At 38.8% G+C, this 24,422-nt stretch overlaps 1 long non-coding RNA gene across 1 annotated transcript; it reads right to left on the bottom strand.

The window, feature by feature from the left end:
* Nucleotides 1-1,567: 1,567 nt before the first annotated feature.
* LOC140251301 (uncharacterized) lies at nucleotides 1,568-23,132 on the bottom strand. The gene is made up of 3 exons (XR_011903399.1): nucleotides 23,009-23,132; nucleotides 9,301-9,401; nucleotides 1,568-1,701 (listed from the first exon to the last, which is right to left on the bottom strand). It is a non-coding gene; the product is annotated as an uncharacterized lncRNA (long non-coding RNA).
* Nucleotides 23,133-24,422: the final 1,290 nt, after the last annotated feature.

Below are 24,422 nucleotides of genomic sequence, written 5' to 3'. Positions count from 1 at the left end.
AATACAAGTTTTCAGTATCATTTCTAACAGCTTTCAAAGATTTCTCTGATTAATCAGTATTCATCAAGTCTCTTCATAGTAGCCCTTTCCTATGAATATAGTTACTGAAGACATTTTCCTCCAAAGAAACCTTCATTCTAGGCAAGACACAAGCATGATTCCAATAGTCAAACTATGGCAAGGACCTAACTGGAGCATACAGGACCATCAAGGTACAGTGGGGCTGTCAGATATTTCCCTTGAAAAAATCATAACAATAATTACCACAAACTGTACACTTGAATACTAAGTATGCTGATCTTTCTACAGCTATCCCACATGAAATCTTACTGACATTACGGTTATTGATTGGACATAATTTTCATATAGTAATAAGGCACCTAATGATGATACTTGAATGAATCTCATATAATAATGTCTTCATTGTCAAAATCATATATGAATAGCAGCAACTGAAAAACAATGCATTTTGGCACATCTGTGCTACCCAGAATCATGAACTGAAATGTAGATCAACTATAGCCTAATGTCCTGTCAAATGATTTTCCAAGACTCCTCATTCAAGAAAATTAAGATGGATTCCACCTCCTTATGCAGTGACAAGTATTAGTTCAGATCTCATGGCCTCAGGGACTCTACGTAGCTTCAGTACTCGCAACAAGTCCTTTAGCCCCCTTTTTGAAATACGTGGCCCATCTACCCATTATAATACCATTGCCATGAGTCTGTAAGTGTTTCACAAAAGAAAGCCATACTGGAAATGCTGAGGAGGCTGCTAAAATGTTGTGGGTTGTTTTGGGGTTTTTTTGCATCTATGAGTTTAAACTACCTTTGGAGAAGTGGTTAGCTAGCTCCCTCTCTGCTGTTAAGAATATGTTACCAGGCAGCCCAAATACAACATCAAGACAGTAATTATCAGAAACAAAGAAATCTGTCAAAAGTGATTACCGTTGGTTTTCATTGCATCTGATCTATACTGAGTCTGACTCTGTATGAGAATTAGTTTACTAAATGATTTGTTTGAGCTTTTTAAAAACATTTCACTTTTCAGTCCTAGTTTTTGGCCATATGATACTGCATAAGCAGTTTACTTTTAATACAGCAAGGTGCTAAGTACTTTGACTCTTTTTAGTTAAATTCATAAGCACTTTCCTTTATGAATATTTGATCACACCCAGCATTCTTGAGTGGATTAAACTCGTAGTTATAGCTGGCATATTTTAAAACACATTGTAAATCTGTCAATCTGAGCATCAAAACTATGCTGCAGTCAGTTTGGACCTTATGTATAAATTATGAGCTATATGGCCAAAAGCAGTGATTCCATAAAACATTTTGAAATTGTTGATATGATGTGCTTTATTTAATAATTTCCTTTACACTGTAAAGCATTGATTTAAAGATATGATAAGAATGTATTCTTGCATTTTACTTGTATTCTTTCATCTTCCTTTTTAGAAGGATCAGTAGATTGAGTATTCAACCAACTGATGGTCAATGGGTCATCAAGTAGACTAGAAGGGTGTACATACCTGCCCAGTATTAAAAGAGCTAGGACCACAGTTCTGGATGCCATGGAGCTGAGAGGACTCATCTGCTGGAAGTATGTGGGTTCTCATGCCCTTCCCTATGGCACTTCCAATAAGCAGTCCTGAGACAGATGGGTCACTGGTGTCCTCCAAGCTCAGTATTTCTTTCTCTCTTAAGAACACATAATGACAATACAAATAAGAAAAGAAGAAAAACATATAACTTATCTGCTCTTTTGTGTAAACTTGCCTTTCTTTTCCTGCTGTAATAATAGGTAGTGGAGAAGAATACTGAATAAACATCTTTGTGACTAACAATGATTTTTAATGCGAGGTCAGAATTTAGCCCAGATGCTGTTTTTCTCTTTTCAAAAAGAAGAAGCATTTTTTAAGGGGATTAGTACTTTCAGTGTCTTGACAATGTGAATCACTCCTAGGAAGGGAAAACAAAGACAAAAAAAAATGCAACAACAAACAAGCAACACAATAGCTCTTTTATGACCACCATCAACTAAGAAAAAAAAATAATTATATTTTCCTTTCTTTTCTTCATTTGCATACATATTTATTTGTAGAAAGCAAAACACAACCATATAATCGTTTAAATTCTTAAAGATATGAAACTTGGATGACTCACTGGAAAATTCTCAGAAATAATCTTGATGAAGTGGTTTTATTCATCTCATTCTGCTTTTCTCAAGGGCTGACATATGCATAAAAGGGGAACATGATCCCTTGCACATGTTCTCCATGAGGACTGCGTGTAGCACAATCATTAACTTAAAACAAGCTTTGCTGACTCTTACTCAAAGGCACTGCTGAATCTAAGCCAAAGGAATTTAGACTGGCATTTCTCCATCTACACTGTTCAGGGAATAGGGTGAAAGGACAATCCTGTTTCACTGCACCAAGTATTGCAGGGTTCCAGTGGACCTCTGTGATCTGTCCCAACACATCTGCTGTGCTGTTTGGGGCATTTAAAAAGCAACCTTTCTTTATTGCCGTGATTCAGGCCGAGCACACACACCAACAGAGGGAGGGACCAGACAGCTGGGACTGCCCACTACACTGGGCACTGACAACACAGCGAGATCCTACCAACACCAATCACCAAAAACAACAGTGACCCTCTTTTTCTGTCAGTCCCTCACACAGTGAAGCACACTGCAGTTACATCATGCCATATATGTGTGAAAGAGATGAATGGAAACCACAGGACAGTCCCAGGAGCTCCCAGAGTGGCAATGTTAGCTGAGAGCACAGGAATGCATCTGGGGGGAGTACAGCTCTCCTGGGTTCTTCAGTCATTTGGCTTTGCACTCCACTGCTTCTAGTTGTTCCAAGGACTATGCCTCTTATTTTGGCTTTGCCTACTTTCCTCATTTGTCAGCTCTAACATATGGTGCCAAACCGTGACTGAGAAGATCTACCTCCAAGTTGAAACAAACCAAACATACAGAATACTGTCTCAGAAGCAGGGATTAAAACCATCCTTAGGTGATTAGTAAACCTGGTTGCTATTTTGACGTCTTAAAGAAAGCAATTTACAATGATCAATAAACTGACCAGCAGCACATTTTGGGGAATAAAAAATCCAGTCTTTATGCAACGGTTTATTCTGTAACAAAAATGTGTTTTGTTTTGTTTTTAATTCAAAAAGAATCTGTCTATAATAGAAATCATCTTGGCTTATATCCAAGCCAAGCAGTTGATTTTTCAGAAGAGTAGTATTCTGCTTGGAGCCCATTCAACCTCTTTCAAAAGCCAATTGAGCTTCCCATCGTGTCTCCTGGGAAATGTAGATTTGAGTTTTTCCCTTTGACAGGTCTATCCTGTCTGGTAAATGTCCCAAATGCACCAACATCTTTTTTCTAGTTAAAAATCAAAACTGAAATATGGAAGCAAACACATGAATGCTATCTGACAGGATAATGGAGTAAGGACAGAGCCCAGCTTAGTGGAAATGATTAATATCTTATATGAACAAAAGAATAATTACAATGGGTCAGATAAAACGTTAATTTAGTACACATTTGTGCTTCTGACAGTGTTGGTAGAAGAGGCAAAAAGAAAAAAAAATATAATAACATTAGAGGTTAATTGTTTCTTCTGGCTTATTGTTTCAGCTCCCACAAATGTGCCATTTCTGGGACTTCCCGACCTAGGGACTGCATCCAGAGCACTGTGCGTAAGATCTACGTTATGCATCTTCAAATGAATATTTCAGTCCGTTGTTTTAAATCCATTTATATATTTTGCCTTCAGAATTTCCTGCAGCAATAAGAGCTTGTATTTAACTATGCATAGTGTGAAAAAAAAGTTTTCCTTCATTCACTTCAAAACTTCTATTTTAAATTGATACTGGGTGTCTTCCAATACTTTCATGAGAAACAGAGAATAATGCTTCCCTAGCTACCATGCCAATCAAAATTTTGCAAACTTATACCATAACCTTCTCATTGTTTCTCTCTCTATTATCTTCTCTTCCTGTGGAAATGGTCCAGATCTTTGATCTCCCCAGCCCTCTTGCATATCCCGTGAACTACAGCTCCCATAAGTCTCCTTAAGTAGTTCAGGGAACACAGACAGCAAATGAATTAAAAACAAAAAATTCCATCAGTTCTACACAATGTTGTTGATGACACCCTTTCTGCGTATTCTCCATATTTTAGTATTTTAGTTTTGCCCTACAAAGGTATGAAAATAATGACAGAGATTTAGCAAGCTTTCTAGGAATCAGAATAGCTATTTCATTCCGTTTAATCAGAAGTTTTCCTGAATGCAGTTGAAAAGTCCGTACTTACACATATTTTTCTGATCCACACTGACATCAAAACTGAAGTTCAACATGCCTCACAATTCAAATAATCTCCAAAAGAAATTATTACAATTCCAACTTGCGTGCATTACCTTCCTTTCTTTTTGAAGCAAAAGGAAGTGTAAGTGGAAAAATATACATATATATATGTAAAAATAAAATAAAATTGATGTGGTCTTAATATTCTAGAGGAGAATAAAGGTCACCTGGTAAAACAAGGTACTATCCTGTAGGTCTAAACAAACACAACTGATTTTAGTGGATTTGCCCACATTTAACAGAAGAAATTATCAAGTGGTGTTTTCCTTTAAGGATTACTTCTCTAAATGTCATGCTGAGGACAGATATCTTTCAGAAACTTCCAAGTTTGTCAGACTAATGTTTGACAGTTATGCACATGTGGTACTACAGAAGGATTATGTTTAAAAAAACAAAAAAAAAAAAAGTTGAAATTGCAAGCTGAAATGAAGTTGCTGAGGTTCGACGTTGAGGCATCAGGGCTGTAAGTCATTCTCAGATAGCATTACTAAGATAACAAAAATGCACATGTTTATTTTCAAGGGCTCTGTGTGGAGAACAAGCACGGCGTGGCTGTCATCCGAACAGCCTGGTTGCCTGCTTGGGCGATGGTTTTCTATTCTGAAGCATCCCCTCTCTCCACCAGTCGCAGTCACTTGCCCCCTTTGCTCTGAAAATAAATCAATTTCATCTGCTGCAGTTTGATTTCTTTCTTCTCTCTGCCTCAGTCCCTCAGTCCCACTCCCTCTTTGAAAGGCTCTTTCCACGGCACCATATGGCAGCTGGGAGAAGGGTAGAGCAGTGATCTACCTCTTAACAAAAGAAGCTGTGGTGTCAAAAAGCCTCATGAATGCATGAGACACATTCATGTATAGAAAAATGCCTGCAGCTCTGTCAGGAAGGACTAAAGAGAAGGCTGATAGGCCTGACATTGCTTTCGAGTTAAGAAAGGCAGCAGTTCTCTCTGAGGCTCATCCCCTGCCCTCCCCCTCCCCAGTTTCATGCCAAAATCCTATTATATCCATTAATGACCTGAGACACAAAGTCAGTGCGTGGCAGAACAAGAAATTAAATCAGGCCACTTTATTTACTCCCTACCACTCTTTTTGAGATAGAATCGTACTACCACAAGAAAAAGAAAAAAAAACAAACAGGCCTTAAGAGCACACCAAAAAACAAACAACCAAGTGCTAATCCAAAAATAAATGGAATCAAGCACACTCCTGTACACTGCCTTTGTCTACAGGTTTGCAGCAAACTTTCAGGGCAACACTGAAAAACCATTTAAAGCATGCTGTCTTCTGGGTTTATTTTGCTTTCCTAGCATACTGAAGCTGCTGTTGAGACAGACAAAGGACTTTGAGGTTGAAAAATTAGTATTAGTAGACCTAACATATGTCCTCATTTAGCTGCTACAGAAGTACTACACATAAGTTTTGAACGTGAGACAAGTGGAAACTGGCACTTAAAAATCATGCATTCCTTTCCCCTCTTCTCCCTCCTATTTTGCTTCTTCTTTTTCTGTTTCGGAGATGTTTGGCATGCTTCAGGCAGCACAAAGGTCTACAAAATAGGGGCATAATCTCTACACATAAACTTAACAAAATGGAAGGCTGCATGCATCTGAAACACATTTCTCACAAACGTTTTTCATTACTAGAGGAAAGGAAAAACCACCACTCCTGTGCACCAGAATGGAGTGGTATGTATTTATGAAGAATTTTCTTACTGAGCTGTTACTGAAGTGCTAGTTAAACTCTCAAACTAGAGCTGCATTTCTACTGCTGTCTCTTCCCCAGAAAGGCCTCAGAAATCACAAAACTCATAGTCCCTGGGGTTATTTAAAGGAACCTGGGCAAGCTTCCAAATGCTGGTATATGTGACCTTTACAAGTATTCAACAATAACAGTTTCCTATGAAATAAATCAATGAACATGTGTATAATAACTCAGCAGAGGCATGAAAGTTTCAAGCTGAATTTCTGTCAACAACACTTGAATCGTCTCCCTACAATCAGTCCAGAAGATGTTACTTGAATGCAGGGTGTATATCATTATACAAAATCTGTTTACAGTATCTCTCCAGTCTTCCTTCTTGGAATGCACTTAATGTATAGCTATTGAGCAACATTATGCATCCATGTATGTATTAAAGCTGCTATTTATAGGCCCATCATGAGTCACAGACAATGGAAAATGAGCTAGTTTCCAAAATAAACTACAACATCAATTTAAAAAAGCAAAAGTTCCTCTTGAAGTGGCTTTGATGGTGTCTTACTTTAAATGAGCTCTGCTATATGCCAAAAAAAAACCAACAAAACCAAACCAAACCGAAAAAAAACACTATTATAAATACTGCTCAGGAATGCCTCAGAAATGGCTCTGGGGGGTAATGTCCGTGATATCTGATAGACTTAATAAAATTTAAATGCAGTCAGGCTTGGTGTTGGTCGTTCACCTCCCTCTCCCCCCCAAACCCCCCCTTCCCCCAGCAGCGGTAACAGGCAGATTTTAAGCTCTCATCTGCAAGTGTGACTTGTGCTGCTGCCTGCTCAGAGCGCTGGGAGGCGAGGAACAATGTCGCTATTCAGGCTGGCCAATTCACTGCAGCCACATCTGTTTACATGGCCTGTGCCCACCTCTGAAAAGGCTGGTCCTCCCACCGCCATTCTATCTCCCGTGGTACTGAATGGCTGGCCGTCTGAAAGCCTTCCTACCGAAAATCTGCAGTTTCAAATGTGTTTTATGAGACCAAAGCTGAAAGACAGACTAACAATAACATTTGCACGTTTCTATAGTCTGGTTTGAATTTTATTGTCATCTGAGAAGGACTATAAAATTGTCCCAACTACGAAGGTTAAAAATAAGTCTGACACACAGGATCTTGATGCTGAACTTGTGGGGCTGAATTTTGCACTTACTCTTGGTTACATATAGCTTTGAAGAGTCTTTCCCCTAGAAATATTATGATTGAAATATGTTCTGATACAATGACAGTACTCACTGAAGGAATGGATTTTTATGAAAAAGAAGTATTTTTGCCATATGTACAATCATGTTTAGAGTCCGCTGCTTTATGTTCTGCACTTCATAAAATAGCATATGTAGAAATATTTTGAATACAATAAACATCAATGAATGTAGATACCAGCACTGCAACTTCCAGACTGCATCACTATGCACTGCAGATACATCACAGAATGCAATATATTTAAGGAATTTTAAAATGGCTGAAGATCAATAGACTACTCCCATGTCTGAACCACGACTTTAAGTAAAGAGAAAATAGTATATGGCCTTTGGAGAGCCAAAGGAAGCCCATAGTAACCAGAGAAAGCAGAAGCAATGAAGTCACGAGTCTAGGGCTGATAACTCTCTGAGTGACAGTGTGTGATCCATTTTATTTTTTTTCCTAACAATGTATAAATCTAAAGAAAACATGTATTCGGTGTCAGCATGATTAGTTTCTATTGATTAACTGCATTCAATGAACTTATAGCAGGATTTTCTGAATAAGAAGTTCAGGCTCAAAGAATCACAGAATCGTAGGGGTTGGAAGGAACCTTCAGAGATCATTGAGTCCAACCCCCCTGCCAAAGCAGGTTCCCTACACCAGGTTGCACAGGTAGGTGTCCAGGTGGGACTTGAATATCTCCAGAGAAGGAGACTCCACAACCCCCCTGGGCCACCTGTTCCAGTGACCCGGGTCAAATGCTTGGAAGGCAGCTAAGCTCACCACTATACATAGGCTCATACTCCTGCCAAAGCTACCACAGTAAACATACTGTAAAAATTGCTAAGACTGCAAGTATGCTGAAAATCATACAATGGCTGACATGATGGTAGATGGTATCAGAGTGTGTCGTAGAGACAATACAGAAAAAATCCTACAAGATCCAAGGGAATTCACAAAGAAAAGTTCTTAAAGGAAGAGAAGATGCTTCAATACTTGTGAAGTATTATATGCCAGAAAATGAGGGAGAATTAAACAAACAAACAAAAAACACCTGAAGAAAAGAGACCTAAAAGCAGATTACGGGGTCTCGGGTGATTTGCAGTGAACTTGTGTGTTGCTTGGTGACTTGATATACAGGCCCTGCTGAACACACAGTTTAGTTTGCAACTCCCTCCTTCCAGATGTCCAACTGTATTCAAGATCAGCTAACACTACCTTATGTATTTTCCTCATGTTCTTTTTCTACATTAATTATTTTAGTGTGATACAGTGAGAGTCTGGGAGTAAGAGGATCTGAGCAAAAGTTTGCTTACTCAGTATTGAGCTTTCTCAGCAGTGGTTGTCACATCATTTTGAACTTCTCTTCCATGATTCTATTCAATCTAAGGATTACTTTTTGTGCAAAGTAAGGATTTATTGAAAGGTTCTGACAGAACCACAAACTGTTGTTCAAATTGAGCATTCCTCTCTTCCCCTTTCTTCCTTAATATAAATGTGATGGCATAAATATGAATAAGCAAAAGACAGTCAAACCACCTGTCTTGGTTTTCAGGTTTCTAAGAGGTGCAAGCACCTTGACTCTTCATAATGGATGCTGTAGCTAAGCAAGGAGGGACTGTCTATGTGCCCTAGAGTTGTACAGATTTGCAGGTCACTACCCATTCCAACTTAAGGCTGCAGTGGTATCAGTGGTATCTTTGGAAGTAAGGAAAGGGACAGTGCTATCTGCTACCAAGCTGCAACCTAAACAGTGTTAGTTTGTGGCTTATGACAGTCAGTGGAGATTACCAGCCCAAACGTTGTCCTTCAGATGTGCTGTTGTGTCCAAATATCACTGTGCAGCTAGTGCTTAAGTACTGCTATCAGAGACACAACATGCTAGAGAGTAACAGCAAGTACTACTAGGTCAGACCAAAAACAGTGTGGAATTACAGGCAATATGGTCCCACTCTGAGCTCACTGGGAGCATCACAGACTTACCACAATGACGTCCCTGAGGGTAACCTCTTCTCCGCTGAAATCACAGCAAATTTTGCTCATAACTTCAGTGGGGCCAAAATATTTTCTTGAAAGGTCAAAATCTGTGAAAGAAAATTAATGTAACATTAAGAGTTTGCCTGAACATATAAGAAAATATGTATTTTAGCATCTGAAATCATGTATTTGGTGGGGGAAAAAAGAAAAAAAAAGGCATCAGAAAGGAAGTAACAAAGCAGAAGGAGAAAAACAGTTTTATCAAAGCTGAGCAGAAAATCAGATCATTAAACTCAACTAGCATTTTTATGTTCTGCATTTATCTTGCATAAAGGCTAAATTGTTACTTCTATTGAAGAAAAGAAAGAGAATTTAAGTCTAGAGCTAAAAGTCAGCAGTTTGACCAGCTGAAAATCCAAGCTGCAGATGTATTTTTGGAATTTAAAAAGTGCCACACAAGAACAGATGGGACTGTAGTAAGAGATTCATTTACAGACTCCAGTACCTTTTTGCCTTACTTTTTTTCTCCTTAAATATATGTATATGTATATATTTTACTACAGTCAGTATTACTAATTTCAATGTAGAATATGACTAATGGTTCTGATTATTGCTTTTCATGCTCTTGAAACACAGAAAACCTACGGCACTCAAAACGAGGATTTGAGTCTATCTATTTACTAAGCAAGTACTACAGATATAAGAGAGAGAAAAAAACCATCTTCTAGCTCATATCCTCAATAAATGACTTAAAAAGTTGTCTTCAGTAGTATATAGTCTGCTAAGACTTCCTAAAGAATTTTTACTTATTACCCCTCATGCTGGTGCTTTTCTGGTATGAGTGTGTGCTCCTCTGTGAAACTAGTATGTTTAAAATGTGGCATTTGTAGGGGTTTTTAAATGACACCGCTTTTATTTCAGAACAGTGTTTTGTTCCAAAGTTTACAAAATGGACATAAGCATAATGATGTCTGTTAAAAGAGCCTGAAAGAAAACTGAAGGTTCTCAATGTAAAGCAAATGTTTTCATTTCATCAACAACAAAAATAAGCGCACAAATCTAACAGAATTCTTCTCACAGAGATAGTGCTATGAGATAGTGACAACTTTCAACATGCTGCCTGTTGCTGATGAAGACTCTTTAAGCTAAATTTGTCTGAATCCTTACATTACTAACTCAGATATTTGAACTTGCTGCTGGAAGAGGAGGGGACAGGAGGAAGGTGAAAAGACCATATAGCATTGTTAATCCCTTCAGCCATCTGGTCACTTAAGGCCATGCTTTAGTTTTTGCTTATAGTGAAAACCTATTCCTTTCATTCAGTTCCCTTCCTTGTGTCAATTTATCATTGGCCTTTTTTGCTGTGTTAGGATTTCTTGCAGTTAATCATAGCGAGAATCAATTGTCTTTTGAAGCCACAGTAAATATTAGCACTGAAAAGAGATTATTTTTTTTACTCATTTCTTCCCCCCTCCCTCAGCTTGATGTGATTTGTAAAAGTTGCTGGTATGTTTTTATGAAATGGAGCTTAAAACGAGGATAACTTTTCCTTTAGCAAAGAGGAAAATAAGTAATTCCTGCACCATTTCTGTTCAACCTGAGAGAGTTCTACTCGATGACAGATACTGGTATCCCCATATCACAAAGGGTTCAAAAGAAATGAGCCTAGATATCACCTTATAACTTATCTATCAGAGGTAGCATTTGCATATTCAATTATCTAAGAACCAATCTACACCTGTAAGCCACAAGCCTCTCAAGCCTCCTAAATTTGCATCCATACGGTACAGCATACTGCATTAAGCCTGCTCAAACAGTTCATCATTTTCTAGGCCGTATATGAATTTTTGATCTATTGACATACACGGGTCCATTTGAAAACAAATCAATTGCGTCCCTGCCATGAAGAAGCAGTGAGACTTCACAGCTATTTGACTTAATTAGCTTTCCCATATACTTGACAAAATTACTCTTCAGGACTTTGCACTTAACTTCCAGTGAAATGCAGTCTTTTCCTCTATTGCTTGTCTCATGCATAAGATTATTTTTACATTGCGGTCCCTAAGGTAGCTGCAAAGCAATTCTGTCATAAATGTGCTGGCTCGCTGCACTCAAAGTAAAATCATGTTCTTCTGCATTCTCCTTCCATCTATTAATTAATTCTTTGTAGCGCTCTTCTGGCTAGATGGCAGCTCTGATTTGTGAACCTTTCTTTCTTGAATAATTTATCTTTTAAAAAAAAGAAAAAAGAAAAAGGAAAAAAGAAAAACAAAAAACAGTCCTTTTCACTGTTATAACTGTTTCTGAACAGCAAAATTAGAAGATTGTAAAGCATAGCAAAGGTAGGAAAAGGCAGATCAAAACATCTGAAGAATGAGCAGGACCAAAAGGCTGAGAGCCTGAGTCATTTTTAAAGTGAACCAAGGAGGAAGACAGCTTTCTGAGAAGGATACGTGAGATTTTAGCCATTGTTTCAGTTCCTGATCACTGAGCCTCACTGACACATAGCTTAGTTAGAAAGGTAGAGTTACACAGCTATGCCTGTCTACCGCATGCTAAATAATTCTGACATACAGAAATTCTGAAGTTCTGGAACAATCCTTGAGGACCGATGGAATCAGGGCACCAAATTTTGTCTCACAAGGCACAAAGGTTCAACTTTTTGTCATCAAAAGGAAAACAAAGGATAAGTGATATGATTAAGAATATACAAGCCATTACTAACTGAGAACATCCCACTGCCTGGCCAATACAGTGCATGGTAACACATCTGTTGGAAGCGACAGTTTGAAATAAACTCGGTCTGTTCTTTTTTCTATTTATTCCTGCAAATACTGCAAATAAGAAACTACAATTAGATAGTTTCTACTGCAATAGCACCAAGAGGTCCTAACGAAGGTATCACTCCTTCATTTCACAAGCTGAGATCTACAGAGCTTTTGGGATCCAAAATATTACATGTACTCAACAATCCTGAATAAGGATTCAATGTTATTGTCTCTGCCCCTGCATCTAAGCAGGGCCTGCTCAACTGCACCCCTTGTACATCCAGCTGTGATATTCATTAAGATTTTTTCAAGTTTCTACTCCTGTCACTACAAGAACAAAGCCCCACTGAGCTAGGGTGAAATAGCAAGTCACAGCTGAAGAACAGGACAGCCTCTGGAACAAATAATGAATTAACTGTATTACTAGTAATGTCTCCAGGATACCTATACTCTATAGCAAATTTCTTTTAACTCATAAAAAGTAGTACTGAACAGCTGTAAAATTAAGATTATCGGATAACAAAAAGTATTAGAAATAACAAATGCTTATTTTATAAGGCATGAATGAGCCACTAATTGACAAGAGCTGAAAAAAACTTCTCTTGTTGGCTGGTTATTCGGCTGTGGATTCTGCTGCTCTGCCCTGTGAAGCATCTGGTACTGGCCATTACCAGAGATCAAATACAGGACCAGATGGTCTGTTGGTTGACTCATTATAATGGTATGACTGCTGAAATGTAAAAGCTCTTCACAGAACCAGAAGGAGACCATTTAACTCTGAATGCCTCTTAAAAAAAAAAAAAAAAAAAAAAAGAAAAGAAAAAAAAAAAAGAGGACTTTCGATACCTCTGTGAATCCAAGGGAATAACAATCCAACTTACCCCAGTGACACTTGCATAAGAAGTCAAATTACTTGAGAACTTCTCTCACTGTGGAAGATTTGGCCTCAGCAAACCTTTTGACTGCAGGGCTTATATTATCACTAAATCAGGGACTCAAGGTGATTTGGGAAGCTAAAGCTGAAGCAGCAATGCAGTAGTGTAACCTGGCAGGACATTACCATATCATCTTATTAGGATTGTGCTGGATTCCTGCATGCTAATTAGACTGCCTGTGATTTAAAAGAAGAACACAATTGCATCCTGCAGGATTATTTTGCACCAGAGAGCTAAAGGACTAGTAAAGGTTAGGTAACTGAAGGAATCATATCCAAAATGGAAAAAAATATCCAAGATGGAAAAAACAAACAAAAAACCAACCCCCAAAAAACAAATAAACAGGGCCTTTCTGACATCCTAGGCAAGAACCCATGTTCCAAATTTAATTCCCCTTAAAATTATTGTGACAGTGATAGTTATGGTTTTGACAGAAGCACTATAGTTAACATTAAGTAATTAAGTAGCCCCATATTTGTCCTTATTTTGCCATTATCAGCCTCTAGAATAGCATCTCTTCCTCTGTTTCAATCTCTGTAAAAGCAGATCTCAAAGAGCCTGGTACTGAATGTGCCATTTACCTTAGCAGTGGCGGAGTACAACCATGAATACAACTGTCCTTCTGCATACAGGATTTTCAATACATTTCTTTTTTGTATTCTCTACTTCTTACCCCTTTTAAGCTTCTGTTAAAAACTCTTTCTGCTTTGGTTGCTGTTTTCTAAATTAAAATACCAAGAGTTTTAAAATAGAATAGTTGAGTTAGTTATTATGTAGCCAGAGTAAGTATTTGGAAAGATGCTTTGAGAAGAAAAACAAATGCAGATTTTTCTTCCTTGGGTTCAGGAATAGGATACGTGGTTCTTTGGTCATCACAGTGATTTATAAAGGAGAGCTACTGTCTAACATCATAAACCTTCAATATGCCAAGCCTACATAACTACGGTTTGCATCTTAAGATCTTCCAGCAAGAGCCAAGAGCTTACCACCATTTTTTCCCTTATCTACTCCTGCTACCCTTATGAGTCCCAAACACTCTGAGAACATTTCGTGTGCAAAAGGAGCCTCAGTCTAAACTGAAAAACCGAATCTCCATAAAAGAAAAACTAATTACAAAATCACACTCTAACAATATGAAAGAAAGGGGGAACGCACTATTACATTAGACATGAACAATGATACACCTAAATTTAAAAATATCAACATTATGTAGAAAAATTCAAAGTCTTCAGCAGTTGTTTTATTTTCTTTTTGTGAAAGGAGAAGCTTTTCTGAATAGCAATGGCATTATTTTTTTAAAAAAAGAGGAAATGAGACAGGAGCTGTGAGGCATGCCAGCCTTCTTGGAAAGCTGTGCTGATCACATGGAAGGGCTGGGGCTGGGCCAGCCGTACCGTGATGCATCCTATTTTCTTTCAGCAACACAGGGAAAACGTACATATGAGGACACTGTAGATTCACACTCAAACCCAATCACTCCTCAGTACAAATTCAGATGAGAGCCAAGAAAAGACTTAATAGAAAACACAGAAAAGTGCATTTACTCTGAGATTTTTCCTACGGGTTCTCCTTCCCTTATTAGTTCACTTACTGGATGGATTACATTTCCAATTTTCAACTTGTGGAGCTTAGGGTAGACAAAAGTGATTGACACAGTGAAATATGAAATAATAGGTCTTAAAAACAGCTAGTACCTTAGATGGAAATGTTATCAAACTACTTCATGCTGGATTCTGTCTCAATGTATCATATTTCATTTTCAGAAGGCATGAAAGAAAAAGAGATTGAGTATGAGAGAAGGAAGGAAGGAAGGAAGGAAGGAAGGAAGGAAGGAAGGAAGGAAGGAAGGAAGGAAGGAAGGAAGGAAGGAAGGAAGGAAGGAAGGAAGGAAGGAAGGAAGGAAGGAAGGAAGGAAGGAAGGAAGGAAGGAAGGAAGGAAGGAAGGGGAGAGAGAGAGAGAGAGGGAGAAAGAGAGAGAGAGGGAGAAAGAGAGAAAGAGAGAAAGGGAGAAAGAGAGAAAGAAAGAGAGAAAGAAAGAGAGAAAGAAAGAGAGAAAGAAAGAGAGAAAGAGAGAAAGAAAGAAAGAAAGAAAGAAAGAAAGAAAGAAAGAAAGAAAGAAAGAAAGAAAGAAAGAAAGAAAGAAAGAAAGAAAGAAAGAAAGAAAGAAAGAAAGAAAGAAAGAAAGAAAGAAAGAAAGAAAGAAAGAAAGAAAGAAAGAAAGAAAGAAAGAAAGAAAGAAAGAAAGAAAGAAAGAAAGAAAGAAAGAAAGAAAGAAAGAAAGAAAGAAAGAAAGAAAGAAAGAAAGAAAGAAAGAAAGAAAGAAAGAAAGAAAGAAACTCTAGAAAAATCTTTACTATATTCATTAACTATCATGGCTTCTCCAATAGATCAGGGGAAGTATAACAATTCAAATCTTCAGTGGGATGGCAGGAGGCTATTTGGAAATCTATGGCCCAATATAGTTTTTCCAATACATGAAAAATCCCAAGAGCTGTAGCCAGGAACAAGAAGAATTCAGGTGCACTTCCTATTCCTTAGATGGAAAATTGAAGTGGTACAAAGAAAAAAAGTGAAAAATTGGTAATATCTACTTTTTTTTTTTTAATTTTTCTGTGCAGCCTTTTCAAAGGGAACATGATTCTGCTTTTCTACATCATAGTCTGCTTGCCATTTGGGACTCAGTGCCAGTCAAGTGACCAGCGTTCTCAGTAGCAATCTTTCAACCAATGATCCTGGCTCTTGCTTTATATAAATACAGGGGAAGCTGCATGAATTTCTGCACTTCACATTCCATATCAGCTCCCAAGGCTCCTTCTTCGGTTGCTTAGAAAGCCTAACAGAAAACATATGAAGTTACTGGGTACTTCCCAGTTTTTCAGAGACAATGTCTTAAAAATATATGATCTGAGGAGGTGACTCCTTCACCTCCTCAAATTAAGGAAGTTTTCTTTCCCACCCACATCATCACAAAAGTGAATATTTTTCCCAAAGTTTCTGTTTTGCTCTACAGCAAATCCATAGAGTTAAAATATCATTTGAAAATGAGCGTTCCTGGTGTGGCAGTTAAAAGACTGTCAGGTGTTTATATTCTTAAGGAGATGTGCTTATTTTCACTGAGAAAATTAGTTCCTCTGTATGTATTATAACATTTGCCACATTCTTGTAAGTATTGTTTTCTGGTGAAGTCATGATTAGTTAATTAGAGATGGTCATAAAACACTGATTATTCACTCATACTCTTTGTGTTTTCCTACCCAGCTGTGCTTTACGAAGCTTTAACTGAATATGGCTCTTCTGTTTCTGTCACTAGCAAACAAACAGTTGCACAAGAAGGCTTACAAGCAATCTCAGAAAATATTTTCACTGCAGTGTTTGTTGATGTCTGCTCACTTGATTAAATAATAGAAATCTCTGCCCTTAACCAATCCCTGTTTGCCCCCTAGAGCTACAGGTTTTCCTATAGGCTTTCAGAGAAACTAGGCTTTGGATTTATCAGAGGCCCCAAACTGTAACCTGAAATGGCCCCCTGCTTTCAGTGAGGCTGTTCTAGTAGGTTTTCCTCCTTTCTTATACCTAGGAAACTGCACTTAGCAGGGGATCATGCCATGAGATTTGGACTGCGACTGTCAGAGGCAGTCAGTCAGATAATCTCGTGAAACTGAGGGTGATAAGAGAAAGAAGAAAAGAAGCAAACTGAAGTTTTACGAAAGTAAAAACAGAGTTGCTACTATACTGTGGGACTGCTTTATATGAAGCTCAGCCATTCAGTTAGAGCAGTACATTTGAAAGGAAGGAGGGAGCTGCACTTTAAGTTCTTTCAAAAAAGAGTTATGCTTTAATTATTAAAGCAGTGCTATCATACAGAATGCTTATAGGGAATTGCTTAATTTTACGCTTTTTCTTTGGTGATTGGGGACCGCATTATAAAATATAAATGTGTTATTTTATTTCTTGAATGCGCTTTGCAAAGGACCCTTTCTTTCCACATCTTTTCCATTCTGCCCTCCTTTCTCTGTGTTTTTGTTCATAGTTGTAGGGCTGTGGGGGAGAGGAAGTATCATCTAATTTTTTTAGTGAGGCTTTTCTCAGAATTGTGCCAAACGCATTATTAAAAGGGATCTCTCCTATTTGAGTTCTCACAGGAGGACTCGTAAATAAGAAGCAAAGATTCTATTACCTGTCCTCATTCTGGGGATGCAATAGCCAGAAATGTATAAAACTGTATGTAATTTTCAGCTAAACTTCCTAATGGGATACGTCTGCAAGTGGCTGTCATTTCCTTGCAGCCTTTCAGAACCAGGGAATCTATAAGGTATTACATAAGAAACTGGTGTTCTTGGCTTCCCTGATTTATAATAACTTTAAAATAGAGCTTATAGAGAAGAAGTGAGACAACCGTCACGGAAATTTCTCTGCAAAAAACACTGTTTCATCATTGACCCATCTGGAGCGAGTCTTCCAGATTTGGGCAAAAGCAAGTCGGCTGAGATCATAAAGTTACTGAAACTCTGACATTACTTAGGAACTGAAGAACCACTTTCAAAAGGGATCTGTGACATGCCTGGACTATAGCATAAACTTGGATAATTGACACTGGGGCCCAGGCATCTGGGCTAGCTTAGCAGCAGATGTTCACAGTCACTTTCTAAAGCCATCCTCGTGCTTCTGTGTTCTGGTGCTGTGCTTCTGAGGGGATGTTGCTAAATTTCTGTAGATTTCTCCTGCATGTTGCAAAGCTCTGTTGCTCTCTGCTTAGCCCCCAGACTGTCTTTGTGGGGACATGGCAGGGAAGGGAGGATTCGGAGGAGGTGACTAGAGGAGTGTTAATTCTTGTTGGTTTAATATGCCTCAGTATCACAGAGCAAGAAAGCACAAACAGGAGCAGAACCAAGGTAAGCCAGTGAGACAGTATTATTCCCTGTTGCTGGCATATAACTCAAGATATGAGTGGGAATGGGGGAAGCAAAACTAAAAAGAGGGCTCTGCTAATACTGTGGTGACCATTTACCCCTAAGGATTTCTATCTTATTGGAAATCAAAACAGTTTGGCTGCCTAATCCTCTGAAACAATGTCTCCAATTACTCTAAATTCCTCTGAAATTTAGGAGGGCTGGAAACGCTATTCATTTGTTTGAGAAAATACAGCTGTTAGGGTATCAGAAGGGTAAAAATGAGGAGCTAGAGCTAACTGTCTCTAGAATTATTCCTTCAAATCAGAAACAGGGAGAGATGCCTCTTATTTCCTTCTTACGTATCTTTTATATTTATATACATTTCTTTGTAGTAATTTCAGAATATCTCACTCCTGGCAATTTCAGAGAGAAAGCAGGGGAACTGAATCTACTCAGATGGCAAAGATTTCAGACATGTTGACAGCTTGTTTCCTTCTCCATCTCTGTTATAACCATTAGGGGGATCATCAAGGCAAAGATGCTCAGACTATAAAAAAAGCCATTTCTGTGACGCGTCAATCATGAAACTATTTCAAAGGAAAACCACAATTAAAAAACTAAGAAGACGGGCAAAAAAATAAGGTAGAGATCCATTGTGATTAGGGACAGGGAACATTATACTACGGTGTATAGACAACACTGCAGAAACCTGCGGTTTATAAAAACAACTGGATTTCTATTGAAAGTCACCAACAATCAGGCCCAGCCATGAAGGCATGTCAGTTTACAAATGAACACAGCTGCTGCTGATTAGAAAGGCATCCAGCTAGCCATGTGCATGTCTGTGCTTAAAGTGGTGGGCAGAGCCTGCAAGACATCATATGCTAGCAAAAGCAGAGTATTTAAATAAAAAAAAGGGGGAGGTGGGGGGGGCTTAAAACTAAATGTATTATAAAAAGATGCATTTAAAAAAGCATATCCCTATTAAAAGATATTTAGTTACAACTTGAGGCACGGTTCCTCCATGTAACAGGACAGATACGTTTTGACAGCAAAGTGTTTTGAGGAAAAATAAAATGTGCAGCCACATACAAGTTACTTGCTAGACTGCACATTTCTGTACGCACAACAAGGACAAGAAGAACCCCCTTGGGTGACTGTATAATGTAACTTTGCCACTCCATAGCTGGATTCATTACTCTGCACAGTATTCAGCAAAAATGAAATAGCCTCTGTCAGCACTGGAGACAGTGTGATTTCATAACAAACTTACTTTGGAACAATAATGTGCTTGTTGTGAAACTTTTGAGCCTACTAACTCTTCTGTGCCTGAAATAATGTCTCTGTACCTGAACACATCAGCAAGGCATAATGTGGCTAAAAGCTGAACTTAAATATTTGGAGTATTTTGGACATGCTCATAGGAAAAAATTAGATAAAGGGTATTTGTTACTCTTTTAAGAAGGAGAACTGTTCTTTCTCAGGACACCTCAGATTATATACAAGAGCCTAAAAGGATTCTTTACCTTCAAAGATCTGAGAAGCATTTCCAAATGTCAAGAAGTAGAGGGATAAATAAAATGACCAGGTTTTATGCCTCAAGAAAGAAAGGGTACTTACATATTGGCAGTTTAAGTATAAAAGTCACTACCATGAGAAGCTGTGGATGCCAAACTAAAATGAGGTGCATAAAGGAACTGGACAAATTCATGGGGGAAAATTAGTAACCATTAAACAGTAACTTTTGATTTTGATGAGTTGCATCTCCTTCTCTTGACATTTCCTCAGTTTCTCTGCTCTTACCTGCCTTGCCCTCCTACCTCCCAAATCCTCCTAGCAGCTGTCTGAAGCAAAGCAGTTTTCCTTCACCCTGTCCCAAAATTTCTACCTGATCCACATTTCAATTAAAAAATTCGCTACAACTACAAACAGAAGAGAAAAGCTTGAAATAAATGTGTCAAACATGAAGTTTGCACGGTAAGTTGGCTAACTACAGGTGTGCTAGGGAAGGGACCACCATGTCCCTTCTTTCTCTTTATACCTTCTAAAAGCATTCAATACCAAACAGTTTTCACTGGCAGATGATTGCTGCAGGATGGATCAAGAAATAAAATATATAAGTGCCATTGCTTTCTCTAAAATACCCAGTGTATCAGTTTACTTAGAAGTTTAACTGTTGCTTTTTTTTTTTCAGCCATCTGTAACGTGCAGTTTACAGTGATGCCTGACTGCAAGAGACTGTCAAAATCCCAGTCCTTATCTCTTCTAAATGGACACAGCATCACATGGAGGTTGTCTTCCTGTTATACTTGGTCCTTCACTGAGGCTTCAATCATCTTGTGTTGTGGTACTCAGCTGTCATCACTCCATTTCAATGTGCCTGCCTCTGAGTGCTGCTGTATCAGACAGCGCGTTACTCTAGTGCAGTGCTTTGAGGGCCTGTGGAATAGCCAGTGTGACATAAGAGCACATTTAATAAATGCAGTTGAATTTAACTTAGCTATGCTGAGGATGATTTCAGATTCCACTCCTCGGCCCACTCCATTCAGCTGTGTAGGAAGTATTAGCTGTTTAAAATTGTTCAGTATTGCTATGGCAACCCTCACTCTCCAGCAACTTCTTACCAGACTACACAGAAATGCGTTCACTTTTCAGGTAGGCTGTGCACCACTCACCAGATCTGGGGCTTTCTCCCTAATGAAACACACAACTAATCTCAATTACTTTTAATTCGCCTCATGAGCACGTACCAGTTTACTTCGTAAAGTTTGTTTCATTACCTGGCCTACTGTACAAGGCCAGATATCAGAGACATGCACACAAATCAGCTGGTTTAAGTGCAGTGAGGCCAGCTTCACATATATGATTCAGTGGTTCCTGCATCAGACCTTACTGACGCTGAAAGTAATTTCCTTCTGTACAAACTTGGGGCGAAGGGCATTACAGGAGATTAAAGCAGAGGAGGAATATCACACACTTGCTGTGTTCATCACACAAGGAGCACTGGAAGAGGGAGCTGGAGAGTGTGTATCACCATGACTCTGTCTTGCAACATTCACAGACTGTGCCCTTCAAATATTTGGATATATGCTATATGTGAACCCCTGCGCCAACGTATGGTGTACCCATAATTGCCCAATGGCTAAATATAACAAACTGTGAAGTAGCTCTTTATAAGTCAGCAAATGGTTTCCTGAGCTGGCAGGTCCAGACTTTAGCTGCAGCTACCCAAATTCTTAATGGCTTATGGTAATGTCTGAATGTTGGGGGTTGGAACTACATGATCCTTGAGGTCCCTTCCAACCCGGGTCATTCTGTGATTCTGTGATTCTGTAATGTTTCTGTGAACCAAAATTCACCTCTGTTACATCTGTGCCATTGCCTCAAGTGCTGTCACAAATCAACAAAGATAAAACTCCTGCCTACAACTCGTAGACTTATTTTCCATAAAGGGCATAAAAATACATAGGAAAGAACTTGTGAAGACTCTTCTCCTAAGCACCTCCTATATTAATGAGGAAAAATGACAAAAGACTGAATGTCATCTTTCTTACCAAGGAAAAACAAGAAAGGTTATTTGCCAGTCATAGAAAGATGAGACTGTTCCCTTGTCAGAACTGTAATCATCCCTCTGAGGTGTAGGCTGAAGGATTGTTACTACTCTGAGCAGGAAAGGAGTATCCAATTGCCCACTGACTGCACCCCCATTATTTGGGACTTCTATGCAGTGAATTACAAGCTCTTATTCTCAGTGCACTGTTTGAGTTCTCTTCCCCACCACTAAAGATTTCCCTGAGTTTTCTTTCTGTAAGCATAACCCAACACAAACGTTATTGTAGCTTCTCAAAGGGTAATGGCATACTCGGCCCATCATAGGGTTAGCAATTACAGCTTCCTCCCTCACAGCTGGAAATGTTTCTGCAGCTGTCTGAACTCAGAGCCAGCTCAGAACAAGAAAGTAGAAGCTAAAAAGCACTACAAAAAATGTTGTTTACCAATGCCATGGAGAAACAGTCATCAATGAGCATAGGCAGATGTGAGAATGTATTGATTAGCTCATCCACTACCACAGATTTCTGCATCAGTAAAACAGAAAAAAACACTATTGTTAAGTGATGGAACCAGATTTTTAAAAAGACATCATCACAGTGGTTCTCAGAGACTGGGATAAAGTTTAACAGTTTTTTCCAGATCAGATTTAAATGCATGTGAAAAACTATTGCAACCAGGGCTCTTACTTGGCCTGGTGAGTAGATGACTCGCATCCCAAGCAGAGCTGGCTGTACGGTTTATTTCATTTTTCTGCTTGTTGTTTTGTTCATAGTCATTTGAGAGTGATCTAGCTTCAATAATGGGAAAACACTGCAAGAAAACTGTTTTCTCTTTCAGATGTTTTCATTATTGGCTATTCTGTGACCTGAAAAATGTTCACAAACATGCTTGTGACAGGATTAGCTATTGCAAAAGCCACTTCAATAACACTTGGCTTTAAAAAAAAATGCCCCAAGACTAACGTTTCAATAAATGACAAATGTGTCCTTCCATACCTTCCTAAATACAAGCACATTTGAAAATCTAACTTATAATTTTAACATTTTAGTGGCTGCAGTTCACCACCCCAGGATATTGCTGCCAGCGATATTCCCTGAGTCATGCAGCCTTCTTTTCCACTCTCCTAGGTGGAGATGCAAAGAATACCTGTTATCTCAGCTAATACACATGCCTATCACATACAACCTCAATGTGATCAAATGATAACTCAGTTGCGCTGCAGAGGGAAGGTTTGTGCCTTCCTGTCCCAAAAACATGAAGCTGCTGCGGTAAGCAGCCTGCAAGAAGCCCAGCTCCTTCACTCCTGGTAGAATCACACTGGAAAATATCGTTCAGCAGCAACAGTCAGAAAGGAGCGTGATAAGGGTGCAGCAGCACCCTTGCTCACTGCCAGTCTTTCCAGGCATTGATAATGTAACTAACCCCTTTTCAACATATGTCTGTAAATACTCAGCACGTTCTCACCTGCACCTCATCAGTTGTAGTCACATCTTCCAATGCCTTTCCTACAGGCTGATGGAGTTTGATCAAAGGCAATTGTTAGAAATTATTATGTGAATTCACTCACCAGTGAGTGTGTATTGAACGATACTGAAGGTCACAGCACCAATGCAGCCAAGACGTCTTGAAGCCTGGCTGATGATATGCAGTCCTGTTCACATTTCTCAAGTGAATGCACCCATTTTGAGTCTGAAAAAAAAAAAGGGGGGGGGAGGGAGACAATAATTTGGCACTGGGCTTACAAGAGGAGGATAGAAATTGCATCGGTCACAGGAAGTACTGAAGGAGAGACTGCCTCCCACTCAGAGCAAGCAAGGTCTGATTCCCATTACCAAGAAGGATGCATTTACTTCTTTTTGAACTGCAAAGATGCAGACCATCTTATCCCATCCCCCTATAAGAGTGATGTAAGGAGTTTATTACAGCACAGTGAGTTTTGCTGCTCTGATTTATTGGAGATGCAAGAACAGACAGGCAGACTCAAGATAGGAAATAGCACGTATCACCCACTCTTGAGTTTCCTCTCTGCAGCTCCACTAAGTGTTTTTTGGCATGCACACTGGAAAAAAAAATATTCCATTAATAATCTGGACTAATGCGTTAGCCCAATGCATTGCCTTCCAAGAACTGCGAGATCCAAAACATGTTTTATTTAGTCTAAATATGGCTCCTATGATCTGCAGTACTTCCTGGATATTTGTATATGCGTGTCATTCTATAGAAACAGGTACAGACATGTGGTTTGCATTTTCCTTTAGCTAATTATTTTTTCAGAGATTCAGCACTAGAACCGATCAGAAAAACACTGACAGAACTATGTTCTGTTGGGAAATGCAAGTGTCTTCAAATGGGGGGGAAAAGCACTAAATTCATCACAAAAATTTGCATCAAAACCTTCATTCTGATCCAGCAAGGGATCAGACACATTCTCTGACCTGCGTTTCCAAAGGCAACAATTTGCATATCAAATACTTGCAACTGCTAAAATGCTTGTGAACAAGAAGCTGCAAATTATTCACAGAAGTTATTCAGCAAGCAAGTGTGAATGAAGATGTTGCACAGTCCTGTGATGTGATGGCAAGCCACTTGAGAGCCAAAAGAGCAGTGAAAATCTTTGCTAATTATTACCCTGGCCTACAAACTTGGACTAAAGGAATGCACTGTGATTTGAATGCACCTCTCTCTCCTTTTGTTAGCTGAATATTGCCATGAGATGTATTTTCCTCTTTAGAGTTTTAGTTAGATTCCACAGCATGCTTTTAGACTGTGCATGAAAAACATCATGAAATAATCTGCCACCTTTCTTTAACAGGCCATTATTTGCAGTCTTCCTGGGCAGCTCTGAATCAGATCTGTCACTCTTGGCAAACCGAAATGTTAATATCCCTTTGATATAGAAACTGCATTTCTGCCAAGCTGGATGAAACAACTTCTACTGGATGCCCAGTCATTAGACTGCTGAGTATTAGGGTGTCCATGAA

This window comes from Excalfactoria chinensis, chromosome 4 (assembly GCF_039878825.1).
Source record: "Excalfactoria chinensis isolate bCotChi1 chromosome 4, bCotChi1.hap2, whole genome shotgun sequence".
Classification (NCBI taxonomy): Eukaryota; Metazoa; Chordata; class Aves; order Galliformes; family Phasianidae; genus Excalfactoria; species Excalfactoria chinensis.
This window is presented reverse-complemented; position numbering and strand designations above follow the sequence as displayed.